A 21842-nucleotide genomic window follows, 5' to 3' on the forward strand; every position below is an offset into this window, starting at 1 on the left:
GGACAAAGATAAGGGCGACAGCAATCCCTCTACCAGCAGCTCTCACCCTGCTCCACCGATCCTCGATGAGAATGCTGTCAACCCACCTGCGCATACAGGAGAGGAGGAGATGGACCACGAGGCAGCTCCCCCCGCCATGCCGACCACTGCTGAGCTGCTACAAGCAATACAGCAATGCCAGACAACCCTTACTCTTAAAATCGAGCATATAGAAACCAAGTTTGGCATGTTACGCCAAGATATTGGAACGCTCAGGCAGAGGACCACTGAGCTGGAACGTCGTACCTCCGACATGGAAGACCGCACTCGGGCTCAGAGTGCAGCCATGCCAAACGTTCAGAAGAGGCTCACACAACTGGAGACACGGGAAATAGATGCCGAAAATAGGAACAGACGCAATAATTTACGCCTGCTGGGGCTCCCAGAAGGCACTGAACCAGACAACGTTCCTACATTCCTGGAAAGGTTACTAAAACAATTGCTTCCTGAGGGTACTTTCTCTGACCTTTTTGTTATTGAAAGGGCTCATCGTGTTCCAGCTCGCAAAGGGCCCCCCGGCTCCCTTCCTCGTCCAATTATATTCCGGTTCTTCAGAGACCGGGATGCCATACTTACAGCTGCTCGGAAGAAGGAGGATATACAGTATGAAAATACCAGATTAATGTTGTTCCCAGACTACACCACCGAGACCCAGAAGCTCAGACGTACCTTCCTGAATGCCAAGGCAAAGCTACGAGAGAAGCAGCTCAAATATGCCATGATCTTCCCTGCAAGGCTGCGGGTCCAAGATGGGGAAACAGCACGCTTCTTTGACAAGCCAGAAGACGTCTTTACATGGCTGGAGTCCCTTTCTGCACAAGAATAGGCTAAGTACCTGCATTTTATTATACTTGTCTCAATGCTAGTGGGGTTATGTAAATGAGCCGCTACTGTTATATGGGGAAATAACTTTCTATTGCCAGATGATGAATGTCTGCCTTACTGGGGGCATAAACAGTCTAAACTACACCTTTCCCCTTGTACGAAATTACTAGTCCTGCATTTATACTCCTGAGGGGATCCATGTCTGAACTGGCAGCAAATGATAAATAGATACACCTGATTTCAAATGATGCCTATGTACTGACGAAAACTGATGGTGTACTTCTGTTCAGTACGTTATTGGAAAGAGCGGACTGTTAATCCCTATTATGCTCTTGGCGGGAACTCACCCGCGCTTTTTCCTTTTCTACACTGCAGCAGCTATTCTGCCTATACAAGCTATGTTGCTGAACTGCCTCGCGGGGAATTTTGGAGGGCACACTACCAGCCAGCGGCTCAACCCCACTGCATATAATATGATCTGTGCACGAGACAAGCTCAAGAGACAAGCTCTCTTTTCTATATTGGTTCTAAAAATGGTGCTTGGAGCTGACATTTACCGGTCCTGGTCTGTGGAGTCGATCTGATATCCTAAAAATATTCACCTTAAAGAGAATCTGTATTGTTAAAATCGCACAAAAGTAAACATACCAGTGCGTTAGGGGACATCTCCTATTACCCTCTGTCACAATTTCGCTGCTCCTCGCCGCATTAAAAGTGGTTAAAAACAGTTTTAAAAAGTTTGTTTATAAACAGGAAGTAGATTGATGTACAGTATGTCCACACATAAAAAATACATCCATACACAAGCAGGCTGTATACAGCCATTCTTTTGAATCTCAAGAGATCATTTGTGTGTTTCTTTCCCCCTGCAGCTCTCATCCACTGAAGTGTCAGGCTATTTCTTCCTGCAGAATGCAGACAGCTGTGCCTGTATGTAATTCTTCAGTGTGTGAAAGCCCAGCCAGCTCAGAGGAGGATTTATCCAGCTTGTAAAACATAATAGAACAGAGAGAAGCTGCACTAATCTAAATATCACACAGGCAGTGTGCAGAGAGGGGCCTGGAAGGGGGAGTTCATAGCAGAACCACAACACTGAAGAACTTGGCAGCCTTCCAGACACAGGCCTGACAAGTCTGACAAGAGAGAGATAAGTTGATTTATTACAGAGATGGTGATAGTAGAGCGTGCTGCAGTAAGCCAGAACACATTAGAATAGCTTTTGGAACTTGTAGGATGATAAAAAACAGGATGCAATTTTTGTTACGGAGTCTCTTTAAGGCCCCGTTCACACTTGCGGTTTTGCAAAAACCGCACCGGATGTCCGGACCGCACCGGAGCCGGATCGGACCTGAACCGTACGGTTCCTGTCCGGATCCGGTCCGGATCCGGTCCGGTTGCATACGGTTTCCGTGCGGTATGAACACGGTTCCGGTCCGGATCCGGATTCTTAAAGAGATAACAACCTGTATAAATACCTGGGGTTCTGGGAGGTCAGCAGAAGCTCTGGGGTCATTGTTGGAGACAGCTGGACGTGTGGAGACCATCCTTGGATACAGAGACAGCAGTTGGGACCATGGATCCAGTCATTTTTTACGCTTATTACCTGGGAATTCTCTCCTTCCTGTTGTTTACCTACTACTATGTGGGGAGAAGGCGTGCTCCTCGCAGGAGATGGTGGGTGCACCCTCTACTAGCCAGGAGGCAGAGGAAGGGAGAGTTCCAGGCCCTCTACCGGGACCTCAGACGACACCCACAGAAGTTCTACAGCTACACTCGGATGTCTATTCCCCTGTAAGTATATAGGCCTAAATACACCAACCCCCACCATTCCTAAACACCCCACCCTCACCCCCACAACACCTCATCCCTGTATACCTAGCTAAACACACCACCCTGACCCCCACACCCCTGTATACCTAGCTATACAGTACACCCCCACCCTCCACAACACTCCCAAACCTCTGTAAACACACCTCCCCCATCCTCCACCCAACACCTTGTCCCACAACATACTTTACAGCTTCTTCCTTTCCATCTCCTGACAGGTTTGATACCCTTTTGGAGATGGTGAAGGATGACCTTAGGAAGAAGGATACCACGTTCAGGAGAGCAGTCACACCACAAGAACAACTACTCATCACACTGAGGTATGTAAAAACAAATTTTTTTATTGCAAAAACAACCACTTTCCAACATGGAAACATTCTTCCAACATGGAAGACAAAAAAATAACATATCTATGGTATAGCCCGGTCAGTTTTAAGGAACACCAACCACCAACTTTGTGCTGGAAGAGTTGTAGGGCATAGCTGCCCAAGTGTCTTTCGGGGACACCAGGCCCTAATAAATTGAAGTGCTTCAAAAACCTAACCACTGGCACAGGACCCTCTGAGCCATGGATGAAGGACACAGGTCAGTGAAAAGGCTAGGCCTCTCACCGACCAGTCAAGGTGTCCTTCATCCATGGCTCCAAGGGTCTTGTGCAAGTGGTTAGGAACAAGAACAAAGTGAGGAGCAAGAGGAACCGATGGCAGAGGTGCATGACTACAGGTGCAGTGCAACAGGCACAAGGTTGTGACCCAGGTAGTGTCTTTCGGGGACACCAGGCCCTAAAATTGAAGTGCTTCAAAAACCTAACCACTGGCACATGACCCTCTGAGGCATGGATGAAGGACACAGGTCAGTGAAAAGGCTAGGCCTCTCCCCGACCAGTGAAGGTGTCCTTCACCCATGGCTCCAAGGGTCTTGTGCAAGTGATTAGGATCAACAAAGTAAGGAACAAGAGGAATCAAAGGCACAGGAGCAGGACTACAGGTGCAGTGCAACAGGCACAAGGTTGTGACCCAGGTAGTGTCTTTCGGGGACACCAGGCCCTAAATTATTAGTGCTTCTAAAACCTAACCACTGGCACAGGACCCTCTGAGCCATGGATGAAGGACACAGGTCAGTGAAAAGGCTAGGCCTCTCACCGACCAGTCAAGGTGTCCTTCATCCATGGCTCCAAGGGTCTTGTGCAAGTGGTTAGGAACAAGAACAAAGTGAGGAGCAAGAGGAACCGATGGCAGAGGAGCAGGACTACAGGTGCAGTGCAACAGGCACAAGATTGTGACCCAGGTAGTGTCTTTCGGGGACACCAGGCCCTAAATTATTAGTGCTTCTAAAACCTAACCACTGGCACAGGACCCTCTGAGCCATGGATGAAGGACACAGGTCAGTGAAAAGGCTAGGCCTCTCACCGACCAGTGTAGGTGTCCTTCATCCATGGTTTCAAGGGTCTTGTGCAAGTGGTTAGGAACAAGAACAAAGTGAGGAGCAAGAGGAACCGATGGCAGAGGAGCAGGACTACAGGTGCTGTGCAACAGGCACAAGGTTGTGACCCAGGTAGTGTCTTTCGGGGACACCAGGCCCTAAAATTGAAGTGCTTTAAAAACCTAACCACTGGCACAGGACCCTCTGAGCCATGGATGAAGGACACAGGTCAGTGAAAAGGCTAAGCCTCTCACCGACCAGTCAAGGTGTCCTTCATCCATGGTTCAAAGGGTCTTGTGCAAGTGGTTAGGAACAAGAACAAAGTGAGGAGCAAGAGGAACCGATGGCAGAGGAGCAGGACTACAGGTGCAGTGCAACAGGCACAAGGTTGTGACCCAGGTAGTGTCTTTCGGGGACACCAGGCCCTAAATTATTAGTGCTTCTAAAACCTAACCACTGGCACAGGACCCTCTGAGCCATGGATGAAGGACACAGGTCAGTGAAAAGGCTAGGCCTCTCACCGACCAGTGTAGGTGTCCTTCATCCATGGTTTCAAGGGTCTTGTGCAAGTGGTTAGGAACAAGAACAAAGTGAGGAGCAAGAGGAACCGATGGCAGAGGTGCATGACTACAGGTGCAGTGCAACAGGCACAAGGTTGTGACCCAGGTAGTGTCTTTCGGGGACACCAGGCCCTAAAATTGAAGTGCTTCAAAAACCTAACCACTGGCACATGACCCTCTGAGCCATGGATGAAGGACACAGGTCAGTGAAAAGGCTAGGCCTCTCACCGACCAGTGAAGGTGTCCTTCACCCATGGCTCCAAGGGTCTTGTGCAAGTGATTAGGATCAACAAAGTAAGGAACAAGAGGAATCAAAGGCACAGGAGCAGGACTACAGGTGCAGTGCAACAGGCACAAGGTTGTGACCCAGGTAGTGTCTTTCGGGGACACCAGGCCCTAAATTATTAGTGCTTCTAAAACCTAACCACTGGCACAGGACCCTCTGAGCCATGGATGAAGGACACAGGTCAGTGAAAAGGCTAGGCCTCTCACCGACCAGTGAAGGTGTCCTTCACCCATGGCTCCAAGGGTCTTGTGCAAGTGATTAGGATCAACAAAGTAAGGAACAAGAGGAATCAAAGGCACAGGTGCAGGACTACAGGTGCAGTGCAACAGGCACAAGGTTGTGACCCAGGTAGTGTCTTTCGGGGACACCAGGCCCTAAAGTTCAAGTCCAGCAAAACCAAAAGTTAAAAAGCCCTGTGATGGTATCCTTCCTCCGAGGATCGGAGGTATTCAGAGGAGCATGTCCAGGAACAATTTGACTTTTTTTTTCAAATTGTATCGGCACCACTACTAGAAAAGGTGGGAGTTGCTGCCTGGAAATCTGGACTCTCTTGGGTGCTGGTCGTGGATGAGCTGGACCCTGACAGCGGTGGCCCATATTGACTGCCTCTGTAGCCGGTGTACATCTGTGATGATTGCCAGGTGGGCACCGCTGTTGGTTGTGGGGGTCTAAAAATTGGTGGTTGCAATAATGGCGTGTCCATGTGCTGTTTAATCACCTCCAGCAAATTGGAATGGCACGCCATCAGGTTTTGGGAAGGCACCTTTTCCAGATATGGTATTAGAGACATCACAGTGTGAAAACACGGGTGTGCCTGCAATTTCAGTAGTTCCTTGCTTTGTTGATGCATTTGCTGCATCATGTTCTGCAGCTGGCCCACCGACTGATGATGCTGCGCACGCAGTTGGTCGATTTCTCCTCTGTGCATCTCATGAATCATTTTAAGCTCGTCCCTGTAGTGCCCATGTACAGCGTCGAGCTCACATTGCAGTGAAGTGATGTGGGACTTGTACTGCTCCATGATATGGCCCCTGTCCTCATCTTGCAACTGCCGGGTTATGAGAGTTTGGTGGCTCTGAAGAATCCCGAGAAGTCCGGAGACAGCCCCGGACATCTCGGACTCTGTCTCTCTCCTTGTTGGGGGGAGGGTACCTCGACGCCTCACTGGTGTGGTGGTCCTCACTGGTGGTGTGGCAGCATCTTCCCGTCCTCTGGCCTGTGTCGGGGTTGCCCTGCACGCTGGTTGTGCTGCAGTCTCTCGGTGCTCCTCACTTTGTTCTTGTTCCCCTGGAGCTTCCATAGCGGTCGATTGTGGAGGTTCAGCTTCTTCCACACTCGGTCCTGCAACCTCAACATCCAAGCTCTCTTCTGCCAAGTCATCATCAAAGGAGAGAGTTGGGATTAAGGACTCCCTCCTCCTACTCCTCTCCTCGGGGCAATAGGTTACATCGGCGACGTCATCATCCACCAAGCTCTCCTCACTGCTGAACCGTGCCTCCTGGGTCGGTTCCTCTTGCTCCAAATTGTCTTCAGTCCTGTAGATAAAAACAATATTTATTGGTGTGCCAAACAGCATGTGGCGTCAATTCACAGAGCTAGCAAACACTAGCAATCACTTTATCAACCGTTTCTACCCAACATTTGATAAAGCTTGTGAGAAAAGTTCGCTAGCCATGGGAATTGAGGCCATAGCAATACATGGCCGAAGTCATGGTAAATGAGCTCTCAGTTCCTGCCCACAGTAGTGGTACTTACAGTCTAGGTTCCAGGCTTGCATTGATGAAAGACAATTGCTTGGCAAATTGGTAGTCTTTTTGTCGCCTTCCCCCGCCACTGCCACTTCGTTCGGCAAGTTTTTTCTTCCGTAGCCATTTCACATATGCATCCCGTATATTGCGCCACCTTGTCTTGAACCTTTCTCCTGTAACGACATGAAAAATTGATTTCGATTATTTCTCTTGTAGGTACATCGCAACTGGACAAACATATACATCGCTACATGTCACATTTCGTATTGGGAAGAGCACGGTGGCAGGCATCGTCGTGAGGACTTCGAGGATCCTTTGGACGCGACTGAGGGCCAGATACATGCCTGTGCCGGACACCACGAAATGGGAGGAGATCGCCCAGGGCTTCTGGACCGAGTGCAAGTTTCCTAATTGTGTTGGCGCACTGGATGGGAAACACATCCGGATTCAGAAACCCGTGGGGAGTGGCAGCCATTATTTCAACTATAAAAAATACTTCAGCATTGTTCTAATGGCAGTGGCAGATGCGGACTACAAGTTTGTGTACGTGGATGTGGGGTCGTACGGTAGTTCCAATGACTCTGGAATTTTCCAGCGTACGACCCTTTTCCGGCTGATGGAGGAAGGCAGACTGCGTCTCCCCCGTGACAGACCCTGGCCTGGGACAAGGGCACCGGCCTACCCCTATGTGTTTGTGGGGGACGAGGCCTTCGCCCTGTCCGACCATGTAATGCGTCCGTACCCAGACAGGGGACTTGATGCCAGCCAGCTACACTTCAATGCTCGGTTGAGCCGTGCAAGGAGAATGGTGGAGTGCACATTTGGGATACTGGTGTCAAAGTGGAGGGTGTTCCACACGCCCATGCTGCTGAAACCGGGCAACGCAGTTGTCGTGGTGAAGGCAGCATGCATCCTCCACAACTTTGTGCGGCAGGAGGAAAGAGAGACTCCGGAACCCCCGAATGTGCTTCCACTAATGCCCCTGCGGAGGTATGCAACCAGGCCAAGGGTAGTGTCACTGCGGAACAGGGACCAACTGAGACTTTATTTTACCACACCACCAGGACGAGGGTGAATGTTTGGTTTTTAATATGTTTTGTTGAAATGTGTTTATTTTGGAGTTTCAAGTTTTTGAGTGATTTTAAATGTATTAATTTTTTACAATAAATTGATGTATAATAATTGGTCATTGTGTATGTTTTATGTGCACAGGTGGGGTACATCGCAGGTGGGTGGGATACATCACAGGTGGGATACATCACAGGTGGGGTACAGGTGGGTGGGATACATCACAGGTGGGGTACTGGTGGGTGGGATACATCACAGGTGGGATACATCACAGGTGGGGTACAGGTGGGTGGGATACATCACAGGTGGGGTACAGGTGGGTGGGATACATCACAGGTGGGATACATCACAGGTGGGGTAGAGGTGGGTGGGATACATCACAGGTGGGGTACAGGTGGGTGGGATACATCACAGGTGGGGTACAGGTGGGTGGGATACATCACAGGTGGGGTACAGGTGGGTGGGATACATCACAGGTGGGATACATCACAGGTGGGGTAGAGGTGGGTGGGATACATCACAGGTGGGGTAGAGGTGGGTGGGATACATCACAGGTGGGGTAGAGGTGGGTGGGATACATCACAGGTGGGGTACAGGTGGGTGGGATACATCACAGGTGGGGTACAGGTGGGTGGGATACATCACAGGTGGGGTACAGGTGGGTGGGATACATCACAGGTGGGGTACAGGTGGGTGGGATACATCACAGGTGGGTGGGATACATCACAGGTGGGATACATCACAGGTGGGGTACAGGTGGGTGGGATACATCACAGGTGGGGTACTGGTGGGTGGGATACATCACAGGTGGGATACATCACAGGTGGGGTACAGGTGGGTGTGATACATCACAGGTGGGTGGGATACAGCACAGGTGGGGTACAGGTGGGTGGGATACATCACAGGTGGGATACATCACAGGTGGGGTAGAGGTGGGTGGGATACATCACAGGTGGGGTAGAGGTGGGTGGGATACATCACAGGTGGGGTAGAGGTGGGTGGGATACATCACAGGTGGGGTACAGGTGGGTGGGATACATCACAGGTGGGGTACAGGTGGGTGGGATACATCACAGGTGGGTGGGATACATCACAGGTGGGATACATCACAGGTGGGGTACAGGTGGGTGGGATACATCACAGGTGGGGTACTGGTGGGTGGGATACATCACAGGTGGGATACATCACAGGTGGGGTACAGGTGGGTGTGATACATCACAGGTGGGTGGGATACAGCACAGGTGGGGTACAGGTGGGTGGGATACATCACAGGTGGGATACATCACAGGTGGGGTACAGGTGGGTGGGATACATCACAGGTGGGGTACAGGTGGGTGGGATACATCACAGGTGGGGTACAGGTGGGTGGGATACATCACAGGTGGGTGGGATACAGCACAGGTGGGGTACATCACAGGTGGGGTACAGGTGGGTGGGATACATCACAGGTGGGGTACAGGTGGGTGGGGAACAGGTGGGTGGGCCACGGGTGGGTGGGCAACACGTGGGTGACACAAATCCATAGCAAAAGTGGAATACATCACAAGCTTAAACCACAAGCCCCCCCCAAAAACTTCTAGTCAACATACCCTCTGTGCCTTGCTGTCTCTTGCTCAAGTTCTCAAAGTCCTCCACATACAGCTTGGCAATTTTTTTCCACAGGCCTCTGCATTTTTTGATGTTGCTGTGGTCCGCATCCCCCTTGTCCCACAGGGCTGGTACCTGCTGCACCTGTAGGATGAGGTCTTCTGATGTGTAGGGCCTCACCCCCTCGCTATCAGACAGATCCTGCTCCATATTGCTGCCAAAGAGCTCCAGCATGAAGTCACTGCTGCTCCACTCTGTGAACGCTGGTGCCATGTGGTCCCCATCCAAAATGGCCACCATACCATAGAGTCAGCATAGGAAGTGTGGTACAACATCCGGTTTTTATAGCCAGTGTGTTGTGCGCTCTCCGGTTCTCATTGGTTTCCATTGGCCGGATGCAACATTCCGGCTCCGGTCCGGATACGCCAGCCGGACCAGCCGGACCAAAAAATAGCGCATGTTGGAACGGACGCCGGAGTCCGGATCCGGTCCGGCTCCGGTCCGGACGAAACGGACGCATGTGAACGGTCGCATAGACTTTCATTGCTATGCCGTGCGTCCGTTTCGTCCGGTCCGCATGCGGTCCGGCTCCGGCACGGCTCCGGCACGGCGATTCCGGATAGCAGCCGCTAATGTGAACCGGGCCTAAGTCTGAAACGGTATCCCTACCCCCTGATGCCAACTGTTATACTTAGTACTATTATTCCTCTTTTTCCCATGCTTGATTTCTACTATTAATATATATTTGAATATATGGCCTAAACCATACTTGTTATATGTGAATGCTAAAAGTAGTTATCATTAGTGCTGTATATATGGCGGATACTACACCGTATACCGAATTTTCACTGTTTGATTGAAGCCTATGCAAGCATACCTATATAGATGGTAGAGTGTGTGAGTGCTTTGTCCACCAGATGGCGCTGTTCCCCAGCAAATTATTATCCTGTTGATCTTCAGTACATAACTTTTTGAACAACTTCGGATAACTCTGAGCAGTTTGCTAATATTGAAGGTGCTCATATACTGTATATAGATACGCACCTGGGGGCACGCCGGTTGCTGGGCAGAGTGCAAAATGCATATACCGTTGCCTTATATTTGTTTCACACTGAAATGTATGATATCTATACTGTGTATAAACTTAGAATATACCTTACCCAAATGTTGGACAGCGGATGAGGGATATACAAACTCACTCTAAAGAAATTAATAGACATGTATATGGGCTGGTTCAAGCTGTTCTTACTAGGGACTAACACGAATGCTGGAGATGTAACGCCTACTTCCGAAGTATCACCAAAAATCCGATAGGCCTATCAAATGCAGCATAGTCCACAATAATACATTTTGGCCGCTTTTGTTACTCTGACGGCCTACGCATAATAACTCCAAATTGTCCATTCTCAAATGATATATTGGTACTCCGACAGCCCCGAGAACATGTGATCTAACCGGTCTGACGCCTGTTGACCTATCACTAGCATAATTTAAATACCTGGAGCGGAAGGGATGTAGGCGTAAGGTGGCGGAGGCAAGAATTATAGTGTTTGCTACGGGGAAACCCTTACTTCATGAAAGGGCTGGCAATAGGCAGCATGATTCACTTATATTTATTTATCCCCTTTGAAACATTTTCAATTTATTACCTAGGAAAACGGTAATGTGTATACGGGCCTTGCTTACTAGATAGCAATGTCCCCTCGCAACTATTTACCTTAAACGCTAGGAGCAACTTTATTGCCTTTGCATTGCCTTTACGAACAACCTTGATGCGCGCAGTCAATTTCAGCGTAACACTGTCCTCCAGGACGCTCCCTTGTTATACTATGCTGTCGGGGCAAGCGGGCTGGAGGATTGGACGTGGTACATATTTACCTTCGGGCTGAGATTGATGAGTTTTACATTAAAACGTGCACTCTTATATATACTATGTATATGTTATGCAATATGCTTTACTAAATTTGGGCATTGACCGCGGACAGTATTAGCACTGTATCCTAAAATAATTTCGCTAAATACAGGCGTGCATGCCCTGGTTCGCTGCCTGCATGGGAATGACATTGTCCTTGAGGCTTAGAACAGCATTATCCGCTTACAAGCACTTTTAGGCTGCTGCACTCAACAACTACAATCTATTAGAAATATTGTGGCGCCTCTATATACACTCCATATCACCTGACTCCATTTATATCTCACCTATATGGGGGCACACTGCTGGAACATTCTAGCGGTATACAGCTACAGTTTATATAAATATAAACTTTTGGGCTGCTGCACATTGGCCGTATGCTATACTCAATGCGCTTAAACATCAGAGATGGTCTTCCTATAAATATGCGCATTCCATCATAACCTCGTATTCCTGCACATTAGGGATGTGTTTTTTTTGTTTTTTTTTGTTTTTCTTTTCCCTCCCGCGTCTCCACATGTTCACTCAGTACCAACTTGGTATTAGCCCCAAGCACTGTAGATGTAATCTAGTTACGAAAGTTCTCAATGTTTGGCAACGTTTATTAAGATGGTTTCTACCCCCGTCTTTGATGGGTGCAGGCGGGCGGCGGAATATGCTCCTGGCATACGTCCCTTACAGAGACAACATTTAAATTAGGTTGTTGTTCGAGTCTCTGTTTCGTTAAGCAATAGTTTGGGTGCAGACACCTTAAGCATCTTTGATGTATGGTGTAGGGTGGGGGGATGGGGTGTTGATTTTGTTTTTGTTACCTAACCTTTTTCTTACAGGTACCTCGCAGCTCATGCAAGTTCCCCTGCTGATGGACCGTCTTATTTCTATCTTTTGCTCTTTGTTCTCTTCCCTCTTCTTCACTAGTGCTCTATTCCTCCCTTCCAGTGCTTGCCTCCAACCGGATCATATCAGGATGTCCTTTGGTAAATATTTTCAGTATTTTACTTATGACTACACTTAAATGTATTTCCTGGAATGTGAGGGGCTTAGGTTCCAAAATTAAAAGAACATTAGTAATCAACTACATTAAAAAATATGCTCCGCATATTTGCGTACTAATAGAAACACGCTTAACTGGTAACAAAGTCATGGCGCTAAAGCGGCCATGGGTGGCTCATCATTTCCATTCTATGTACTCTACATACTCTAGGGGCGTCTCGGTCCTTGTACATAAGTCACTCCCAATCAAAACTATACGCAACTTTTGTGATGATAAGGGCCGTTATATATTACTTCATTTTCAGTTGTATGGCATAGATTATGCCCTGGCGGGCCTATACCTTTCCCCTCCTGCTGACAAACAAATACTATATCAAATTTTTAACAAACTAACTCAATCACCAGCTATACTTGCTATTCAGCAGCCCACAAGTCAATGTCACGGATTGATATGGCCTTCGGGTCTCCTGCACTACTCCCATTGGTCCAATTGATAGAGACTCTACCATTAGGTATTTCTGATCACTCACCTATACTATTAACACTGCTGTCTCATAAAGCTCCAAAAGACCGTCTGTGGCGCATTTCTAGGTTCTATATACAAGATACCCATATTCATACTAAATTAAAGCAACATATTACTGATTACTGGGAGATAAATCCAAATTCTTCCTCTTCAAGTACAGTATGGGATGCAGGTAAGGCAGTAGTCAGAGGGAGTTACATGTCCGCGGTCAAAGAACATAATGCCAACCTGCGCAAACGTATTGATGATCTGGAACAGGAAACCGTAGATATGGAACGTAACTTTAATCAAGCACGCACAATGGAGGGTTGGCGTTCATGGCAGGCGGCCCTGAGACATTGGAAACTAGCACTAGTAGATGCTACTAAAAACACGCTCCTACACCAGTCGCAGAGAATTTTTGAATTCGGGGAAAAAAATAGCAAGCTGCTAGCATGGCTATCCAAGGAGAGCAACAGTTCCCCGGTCATATCAACCATTATGAATGATTCTGGTGAACTAGTGGTCGACCCTGAAGCAATTAATCAAACCTTTGTCTCCTTTTACAAAAAACTGTAGACCTCCAGGGCTACATTTTCTGATGTTGATCTCCTCGATTATTTGCAGAATATTAATGTTCCAAATTTCGCAGAAGAAACTACCTCTGCGTTGGATAAAACTATCACTATAGAAGAGGTTCAGCAGGCCATTTCTGAATTAAAACCAAACAAATAGCCGGGTCCTGATGGACTTCCTGCTGAATTCTACCATACCTATTCTGCCTTACTAGCAGATAAGCTCTGCGCATTATTTAATGAAGTCCTGGAGGGTAATACCTTACCAAACACATTTAATGAAGCAATTATTATAGTGCTCTTAAAACCAAATAAAGACCCTATTCAGTGCGGTTCCTACAGACCCATATCGTTACTCAATTCCGATGCTAAAATCCTGGCAAAAATTCTGGCAAATAGATTGAAATTGGTTATTACTGATGTGGTCCACTGCGACCAAACGGGATTTATGCCGGGGCGCAGCACCGATATCAATTTACGTAGACTCTTCACTAATATCTCCCTACCATTGCAAGACACTGGCAGACGCACTGTTGCCTCTTTGGATACAGAAAAAGCATTTGACTCTGTAGAATGGGTATATCTCTGGCAATTATTACATCTATATGGGTTTGGGGGGAACTTCATTTCCTGGGTTAAAGCTCTCTAACACTCTCCAATAGCAAGAATAAAAACTGGCAACAACATCTCCCATCCCTTTCCAATGTCTAGGGGCACGCGCCAGGGATGCCCACTATCGCCATACCTCTTCGCGCTGGCCATCGAACCACTGGCAATTATACTAAGGGAATGAGCAGATGTTAAGGGTATACAAGTCGGGTCGCTTACAGAAAAGGTATCAATGTATGCTGATGACAACCTACTATACTTAGGAGACCCGGAGGCCTCTCTACAATCAGCCCTCCATATAATTGATAACTTTGGGAGGTACTCTGGCCTCAAGGTCAACTGGGAGAAATCCGTCCTAATGCCATTGGACAACTTTGACGTTAGCCGGTATCCTAGTCCACTGCAGTGGGTTAAACAATTCAAATATTTGGGGATCCAAATCACTACACACCTAACAGACTTCCACAAACTTAATAAACAACCAGCAGTTGATAAATTTCAACAAAAAGCCCTAATATGGAAAACTCTCCCCCTTTCGTTAATTGGCAGGATTAATATATTTAAGATTATATTCTTACCAAAATTTTTATACATCTTTCGCCAGACGCCAATACTTATCCCCAAAGCTTTCTTTAACAAACTGCACTCCCTAATATCCAGTTTCATTTGGGGGGGGGGGTGATGTGCCGAGGGTGTGCCTCTCTACCTTGCAGCTTCCGGCAGACCAGGGTGGCCTAGCTCTTCCCAACATGTACCTCTATTATTGTGCTGCTGTCTTGGTTACTATAAGATGGTGGTTCTCGCAAGACAAATACAATGCTGCAGTTGCCGTAGAAGCAGCGAGGATGGGCTCTTATGAGAGACTTACTTTGCTGGCATTCAGAGGCACCAGGGGGGATCCTCGATGCACAACTCCCATGTTCACTACAACCAAAATATGGAAGGACATGTTAGCCTATACTGGGAATGCTGATAAACTTTCTCCCCACACACCACTCTGGGATAATCCTTATCTCCTTCACTTCTCACAAATACCAGACCCTAGTTTGTGGGCCCGTCAGGGCATAAAAGCCATACGGCATATCATGGGGAATGATGGACTACTTTCTTTCAACACCCTCAAAAATAATTTTGATCTGCCCAATAAGATGTTTTTCAGATATCTACAAATCCGGCACGCGTATAATAGCCAGTTTGGAGATGGCGGGCCACCACTGGTCTCTTGTGATTTGGAACAAACATTAATGGTAGACGGCCTAGCTAAACCGCTCTCAGTGATATATTTTGCCCTTATGAACAGTACTACCCATAGCCTTTCTAGGTGCCAATCAAGGTGGAATGAAGAAGTTCCTGGGTTGGATGAAAAGGACTGGGAGGAAATCTTAGAAAATTTTGTTAAAATTCCTATATCGGCTAGAGACCGATTGATACAATTTAAATTTCTTCACCGTACTTATCTCACACCTATGCGTATGCACAAAATTTCTATCTCCAATACTCCTAATTGTCCCAGTTGCAATGCCGATCCAGGAACTTTCTTTCACATGTTTTGGGATTGCCCCCATGTGCACTCCTTTTGGTATAAGATTAATGATTTAATTAATGAAATCCTCCAAACGAGATTGATACTCTCTCCCAGGATATACCTACTAGGGCTGCTAGATGATACCCCACCGGGCAAACACCCCCAATACTTAATCAGAATATTATGTTTCTATGGCCGCAAAGAAATACTTCGAACCTGGAAATCAGATAAGCCCCGTTCCTTCAACCATTGGAAACATACTGTTATGAAGTCCTTACCTTTGTACCGCCTAACGTATATAAACCGCAATTGTCCTCGCAGATTTGACAAAATATGGGCTCCTTGGTATAACAATGTAGAAGCCCTCCCTACAGGTCCAGAGGACTAAATATGATACTGATCTAACGCCCCTTTTGTTCACAATCTAAATGTATCCTTTATTGGCCCGGGCCTCAGAGGTAAGCACTGGAACCTTATCTTTTCTCTAACCTAACCTTCCTCTCCTCTTCGCCCCCTTCTTCCCCCTCCCCTCCTCTCTTTTTTCTTCTTTATCTCTCTACCCCTCCTAACTCTCTAACAGATGGTATAGTCACAGAAATGCTGACCAATCTAAAGGATTTACACCTACTTGATGCATTTCTGCGCTATTAATCAATGAGACTATTATTTAAAGTCCTGTGAATATTATGTAAATGGCACATACGTATTATATAAGATATTCACTGTTATTGCTTCTGCGTGATTTTATCTACTGTGTATACATATAGCATATACCACTGTAACTCTATTCTTTCTCTGTTCTTCAGTACTTGCTTGTATGCTTGTATATTTTTTTCTTGAAACTCAATAAAATTGAATTGTTAAAAAAAAAAAAAGAAATCAAACGCAATTAGGGCACAGTTCAGCAGAAATCAAACGCAATTAGGGCCACATTTTCAGCAGAAATCAAACGCAATTAGGGCACAGTTCAGCAGAAATCAAATGCAATTAGGGCCACATTTTCAGCAGAAATCAAACGCAATTAGGGCACATTTTCAGCAGATATCAAACGCAATTAGGGCACATTTTTAGCAGATAAACGCAATTAGGGCTGCAAAAAGAAAAGAATTTACTCACCTGGCAGGCTGGCACTGGCAGAAGTCTTATCTCCCCGTATCCCGGCCGGCTCCTCAGGCCCGCAGTTCCCACGGAGCTCCCTCCCTCCTCCAATCTCCCGCACTGATTGAATGCACTGCAGGGCTACGGGAAGATGGCCACCCGAAGCCCTGTACTGGAGACATAAATATACTGGAGACATAAATAGTCTCCAGAGCAGGGCTTCGGCGGCGGCCATCTTCCCGTAGCCCTGCTCTGCTCTGCCAGCCCCGCGGGGCTGCGGGAAAACAGTGACGTCACGGAGCCACCGAGGCCCCTAAGATCTTGAGGCCCCAAGCGGCCGCGTGGTCTGCTTTATGCCTCGCAGCGCCCCTGATCATGAAAAAGGCAAGAACTGCTCAGGTTTTTGACAAAGCAATTGGCCATTCCGCAAAAGGCATTCATAGCATCTATACACTTTGAACCATCCCTGCTTCCAATAAACAGGAAATCATCCAAATAGTGGATTATCCCAGCCGCAGGAACTACTGCTGAGACAACCCACTGCAGGAACGAAGAAAAGGCTTCAAAATAAAAACATGATAAAGAAAAACCCTTTGGAAGATATTTGTCATAAAAATGAAAATTATTAAACTGAAAACCAAGTGGACCGAAACCATCCGGATGAACTGGCAGCAAACGGAAAGCAGACTTCACATCCACCTTTGATAAGAGAGAGCACTTCCCAAAAGAGCGTAACAAGGACAGTGTGTCATCAAAAGATGAATACAAAACCGAGGCCACATTCTTGTCTGCCTGATCATTCAGAGACGAGCCTTCAGGGAAGGATAAATGGTATACGAGTCTGAAAGAGCCTTGTTCCTTCTTGGGAACTACTCCAAGGGGAGATAATGTAAATGCTTCAAACGGTGGCTCCAGAAAGGGTCCCGCAACCCTCCTTTCTTTTATTTCTTTCTCAATTTTCTCCGCTACTATGTTTGTATTTACACTGGGATAGAAAACGACACTGCGACTCGTTGAAGGCGAAACAAACGCCCTTACAAAAATTCTCTAAGTTTGTTCCAGCCGGCTTAGATGAATTCAAAGGAGGCTTCTGGGGTAACATGAGGTTCATACAGAGACCTACCCCTTTACACCCCCATTTAAGGGATGGGAAGACAGACAATTTCTGCCGAAACATATCGTCATAAGAGTACCATGCTAGGCCTTCAAAGTTACGATACGCCTCCAAAATAATGTCAAGGTGCTGGAACAAACCGGAGCACTTTTCCGGGTGTTTCTCACACATCACCGTGGCATAAATACAAAATGATTGCAACCAATTTTGGAATGTTCTAGGAATTGCCCTGTGTCTATCATCCTCCATTTTCTCTTCACCCCTTTTATCAGTTTTGCTCAAGAATTCATTTGAGGCTGGCAAAAGTGACAGTAGATCAAAATAATCACCCCGCCAAATCTTAACCGATGTAGATAAATGGTAATCTAGCAGGGACAATTCACAAGGCGTTATGTCCTTCATCATAGACTCTGCCACCCCCGCAGGCCTCAACGGGACACCTGTGGGCTGTGACACGCTCACCTGAGGAGCAGAAACAATATTGGGATTAGACCACACACTAGCCACAAAGTGAGTCTTAGTGAAACCAGCCAGGGCTTCAGCTAATGAACCCACTACCTGACCCAATTGATTATACATTTGCAAGGTCTGCTCACCATTTCTTGGGTCAGCTGGGAGAGGAGGACCCAGTATAGCCACTGGCTCCTGCCGCGGCGACTGCTGGGGAAGCAATATCTGTGCAGGCTGAGCTTGGGGGGACCTAGAACGGTCTCTCCCTCTCCTCTGCGTGGGCTGCCTGGGTTGCTTATTCCTCCTAGCTCTCCGTTGCGATCAGTTGTTGCGGCGACCCATTTGGCGCCTCTGTGCAGGCTCAGGCAGTGGGGAAGAGCGTCCCGACCTAGCACTCCTCCGTGGGTGGGACCTGCTCCTAGAGCGCCTGGAATCCGACCTCCTTTCTTCCTCCGCTCGCTCTCCCCGCCTGTCATGAGAACCAGCACACCCCTCTCCAGCTGACAGGTCCTCCTCCGGAAGGCGGGCCGCTGAATAGGCGGGGGAGTCAAGGGGAATGTAATCCAGTCCAAAGGGAAGCTGCGCCGGGAAGGAAGGGCCCACCTCCGGTAAAGCTAAGCACTGCGTCAACTATTCCTCTCCCCCTTCTGCTTCAGCCTGAAGTAGGAGATGCTGCAGGAGAGACGCCATGTCGCTTATGAGGATCACCGCTGCGGTCCGTTCTTCAGAGGTACAGCCAGCTCACTGCGCACCACTGCTGCATAAATACCCTGCTCCAGCCAATCGGGTGCTGTCTCCATGCAGCTCTTCAGCCTTCCCGGCCCTGATAGGCTCATCTTCCTGCCGTTCCTCATGCCCAGCTAAAACATATTTATAATTAGTAGCCCGGGCCCCACCGAAATCCCATGGGCTTACTATATACTTGCGTTCCCTGCCATTGTATCACAGGAAGAAATAATCATATACTGATGAAGCTGTGTGCAGCTAGGTTTACTATGCAAACCATATAAACTTTAGATAAAATATATAGACCAGTTACTTGCTATAGTTAAGGTGGCCATACATCAGGCAACTTGATGGGCGATCGACTGTCCAACTTGATTATCATAATAAAATTCGATGAAAATCTGTGCCACCAAGTGCATGCCCGACCGACAAAGCGACCAATTTAGGGGCAGAATTTGGTCACATGGTCGACTCGGTTGCACATGCTGCAACGGTGCGGCAGTATGGCGGCCAGTTTTGGAATGAGCGACGAAACCCCAGCCGCTGCCACCACAATGTATACATTTACATCAGCTGCTGTGGAGTGCTGCAATTCACACCACACAACAATGGAACATCTACACCATACACACCACCAACACTGGCTTGGCTGTCCATGAATGGGAACGTGTGGTGCACCACAAATGATCAAATTTCCTGCCACACTCTGTCCATCAGCTAGACTCCAGGATAAACTGCCAGGTTTCTCAGTAAGAGCAGATGGAGACTGGAGAGTTCCAAAGTTAAGCCTGCAAACCATAGAGATGGCCACCTTAAAAACACGAATGTAACAGACCTGACTGAACTTGCTTATTTTCTCACCTCTAGCAGTGTAATAGAATAAGGCCGCCCAGGCCACCTGTGCAGGATTTACATCCAGACCACGGAGGCCATAGTTGGAGAGCAGACTCCAGCAGCAGCGTGATGAGGCCTATATATGTTTAGATTGATATATATGGATCTCAGCACACCTTGGTCTTTTTGCTTTTTCAAAGTCTGTTACTAGTTAGATATATTAATCGGCTCCCATCACAATTAGTACAAGCAGCCAGGGTCGGACTGGGACAATGGGGGCCCACCAAAGAAATTTCAACCTGGGCCCCACACGTCCCACGATTGCAGTGAAAAAAGGGGCGTGATCATGCACCGGCAGGTGGGCGTGGTCATGATGTATTATGGACAGGGACTGTACTACTGTGGCCCAGTCCGACCCTGCAAGCAGCTCTTCTAAACCAGTCCCCAGACCAGCAAAATTGTTTTTGCCAGCAGCTTTGGCTTCCTTATATGATTTGCATATTTCTGGGATGCCCTGAAGTGATGCAAAATGGTGGTTATTTTGATTCATGTGAAGCTTAAAGAAAACCTGAGATGAAGTGAACCTGAGATGAAGTGAAATAAAAGTTTTATACATACCTGGGGCTTCCTCCAGCCCCCTCCGCACCGATTGCTCCCACGCTGTTTTCCTCCACCTCCTCGCTTGTTCGTTAGTAGCCCCGTTAGCTTGACTGGGTCGGGGAGTACTGCGCATGCGCAGCCCGGCTTTGTGCGCGCGCCCTGCTGCACTCCCTTGGCCGGGAGTGCTCTGCGCATGTGCAGAATGCTCTCAGCCACGGGAGCAAAACGGGTGTAAGCGTGCAGGTAAAGTGTGCCTGCGTCAACTGACCCCGCCTTGTCAAACTAAAGGGGACAAGCGAAGAGGTGTAGTAAGATGGAACAGGAATACAGGACAAAAGCAATATAAAGTGCATTTTAATCTGAAAGAAATGTACTTGTACACATATATTTTAAATTTTACAATCTTGGTCAACACTTGCTTATAACATTTAAGCAGGCCATACACTGGCTTGATTCGTGGCCGTTTCGACAGCAGATTCGATCCTGGGATCGAATCTGCTGCCAATCGTTCGCGGTAAACGCAGCCGCCGATCCGATTTCCTCCCGAAATCGGATCGGTCCGTCGATCGCGCCGTGCGGGAAATTACCCTCGATCGCCCGCGGGTAAAGTGCGCGTCGCTAGCGGCGGCCGATCCGATCAAGTATACATTACCTGAGGCTGGCTCCCGGGCGTCTTCTCCGCGCTGCACGGCTCTGTTCCGGCTCCATCCATCCCGGCGCTTCCTGTGTCACTGCAGTGACCAGGAAGTTCAAATAGAGGGCGCTCTATTTGAACTTCCTGGTCACGGAGTAACACAGGAAGCGCCGGGATGGAGCCGGAACAGAGCCGTGCAATGCGGAGAAGATGCCCGGGAGCCAGCATCAGGTAATGTATACGGGGGGGGGGGGGGGACAGGCGGCAGGAGCAGCTCAGCAGATGGTGAATCGGTTTCAGGCTGAAATCGATTCACAATCTGTTTGCAGTAAAGGCAGCCATACGATCCCTCTCTGATCAGATTTGATCAGATAGGGATCTGTCAGCTGGTCGATCTAATGGCACATCGACCAGTGTATGGCCACCTTTACTTTAGCAAGACAAGTAGTATTTAAAGGGGAACTTAAGCCTAAACAAACATACTGTCATCAAGTTACATTAGTTATGTTAATTAGAATAGATAGGTAATATAATATCTTACCCACCCTGTTTAAAAAGAACAGGCAAATGTTTGTGATTCATGGGGGCTGCCATCTTTGTCATGGGGGCAGCCATCTTTTTGGATGAAAGGAGGTGACAAGGAGCAGGAGACACAGTTCCAACTGGCCTGTGTCCTGATTACCCCTCCCAGCTGCACACGCTAGGCTTCAAATGTCAAATTCAAAATGTAAAAAAAATAAAATAAATAAATTGCACCAAAACAGCAGAACGAGAACAACAAAATCAGAAATCCCATCATGCTTTGCACAGCATCAGGGGAAAAATGCCTGGGCATTTTTCTTCTGTGCAGATAAAAATGAGGCTTGTATAAGAGAAACAAAGTTCTGATGCTGTGAAACTGTTAA

Source organism: Hyperolius riggenbachi, chromosome 3 (genome assembly GCF_040937935.1).
Source record: "Hyperolius riggenbachi isolate aHypRig1 chromosome 3, aHypRig1.pri, whole genome shotgun sequence".
Classification (NCBI taxonomy): domain Eukaryota; kingdom Metazoa; phylum Chordata; class Amphibia; order Anura; family Hyperoliidae; genus Hyperolius; species Hyperolius riggenbachi.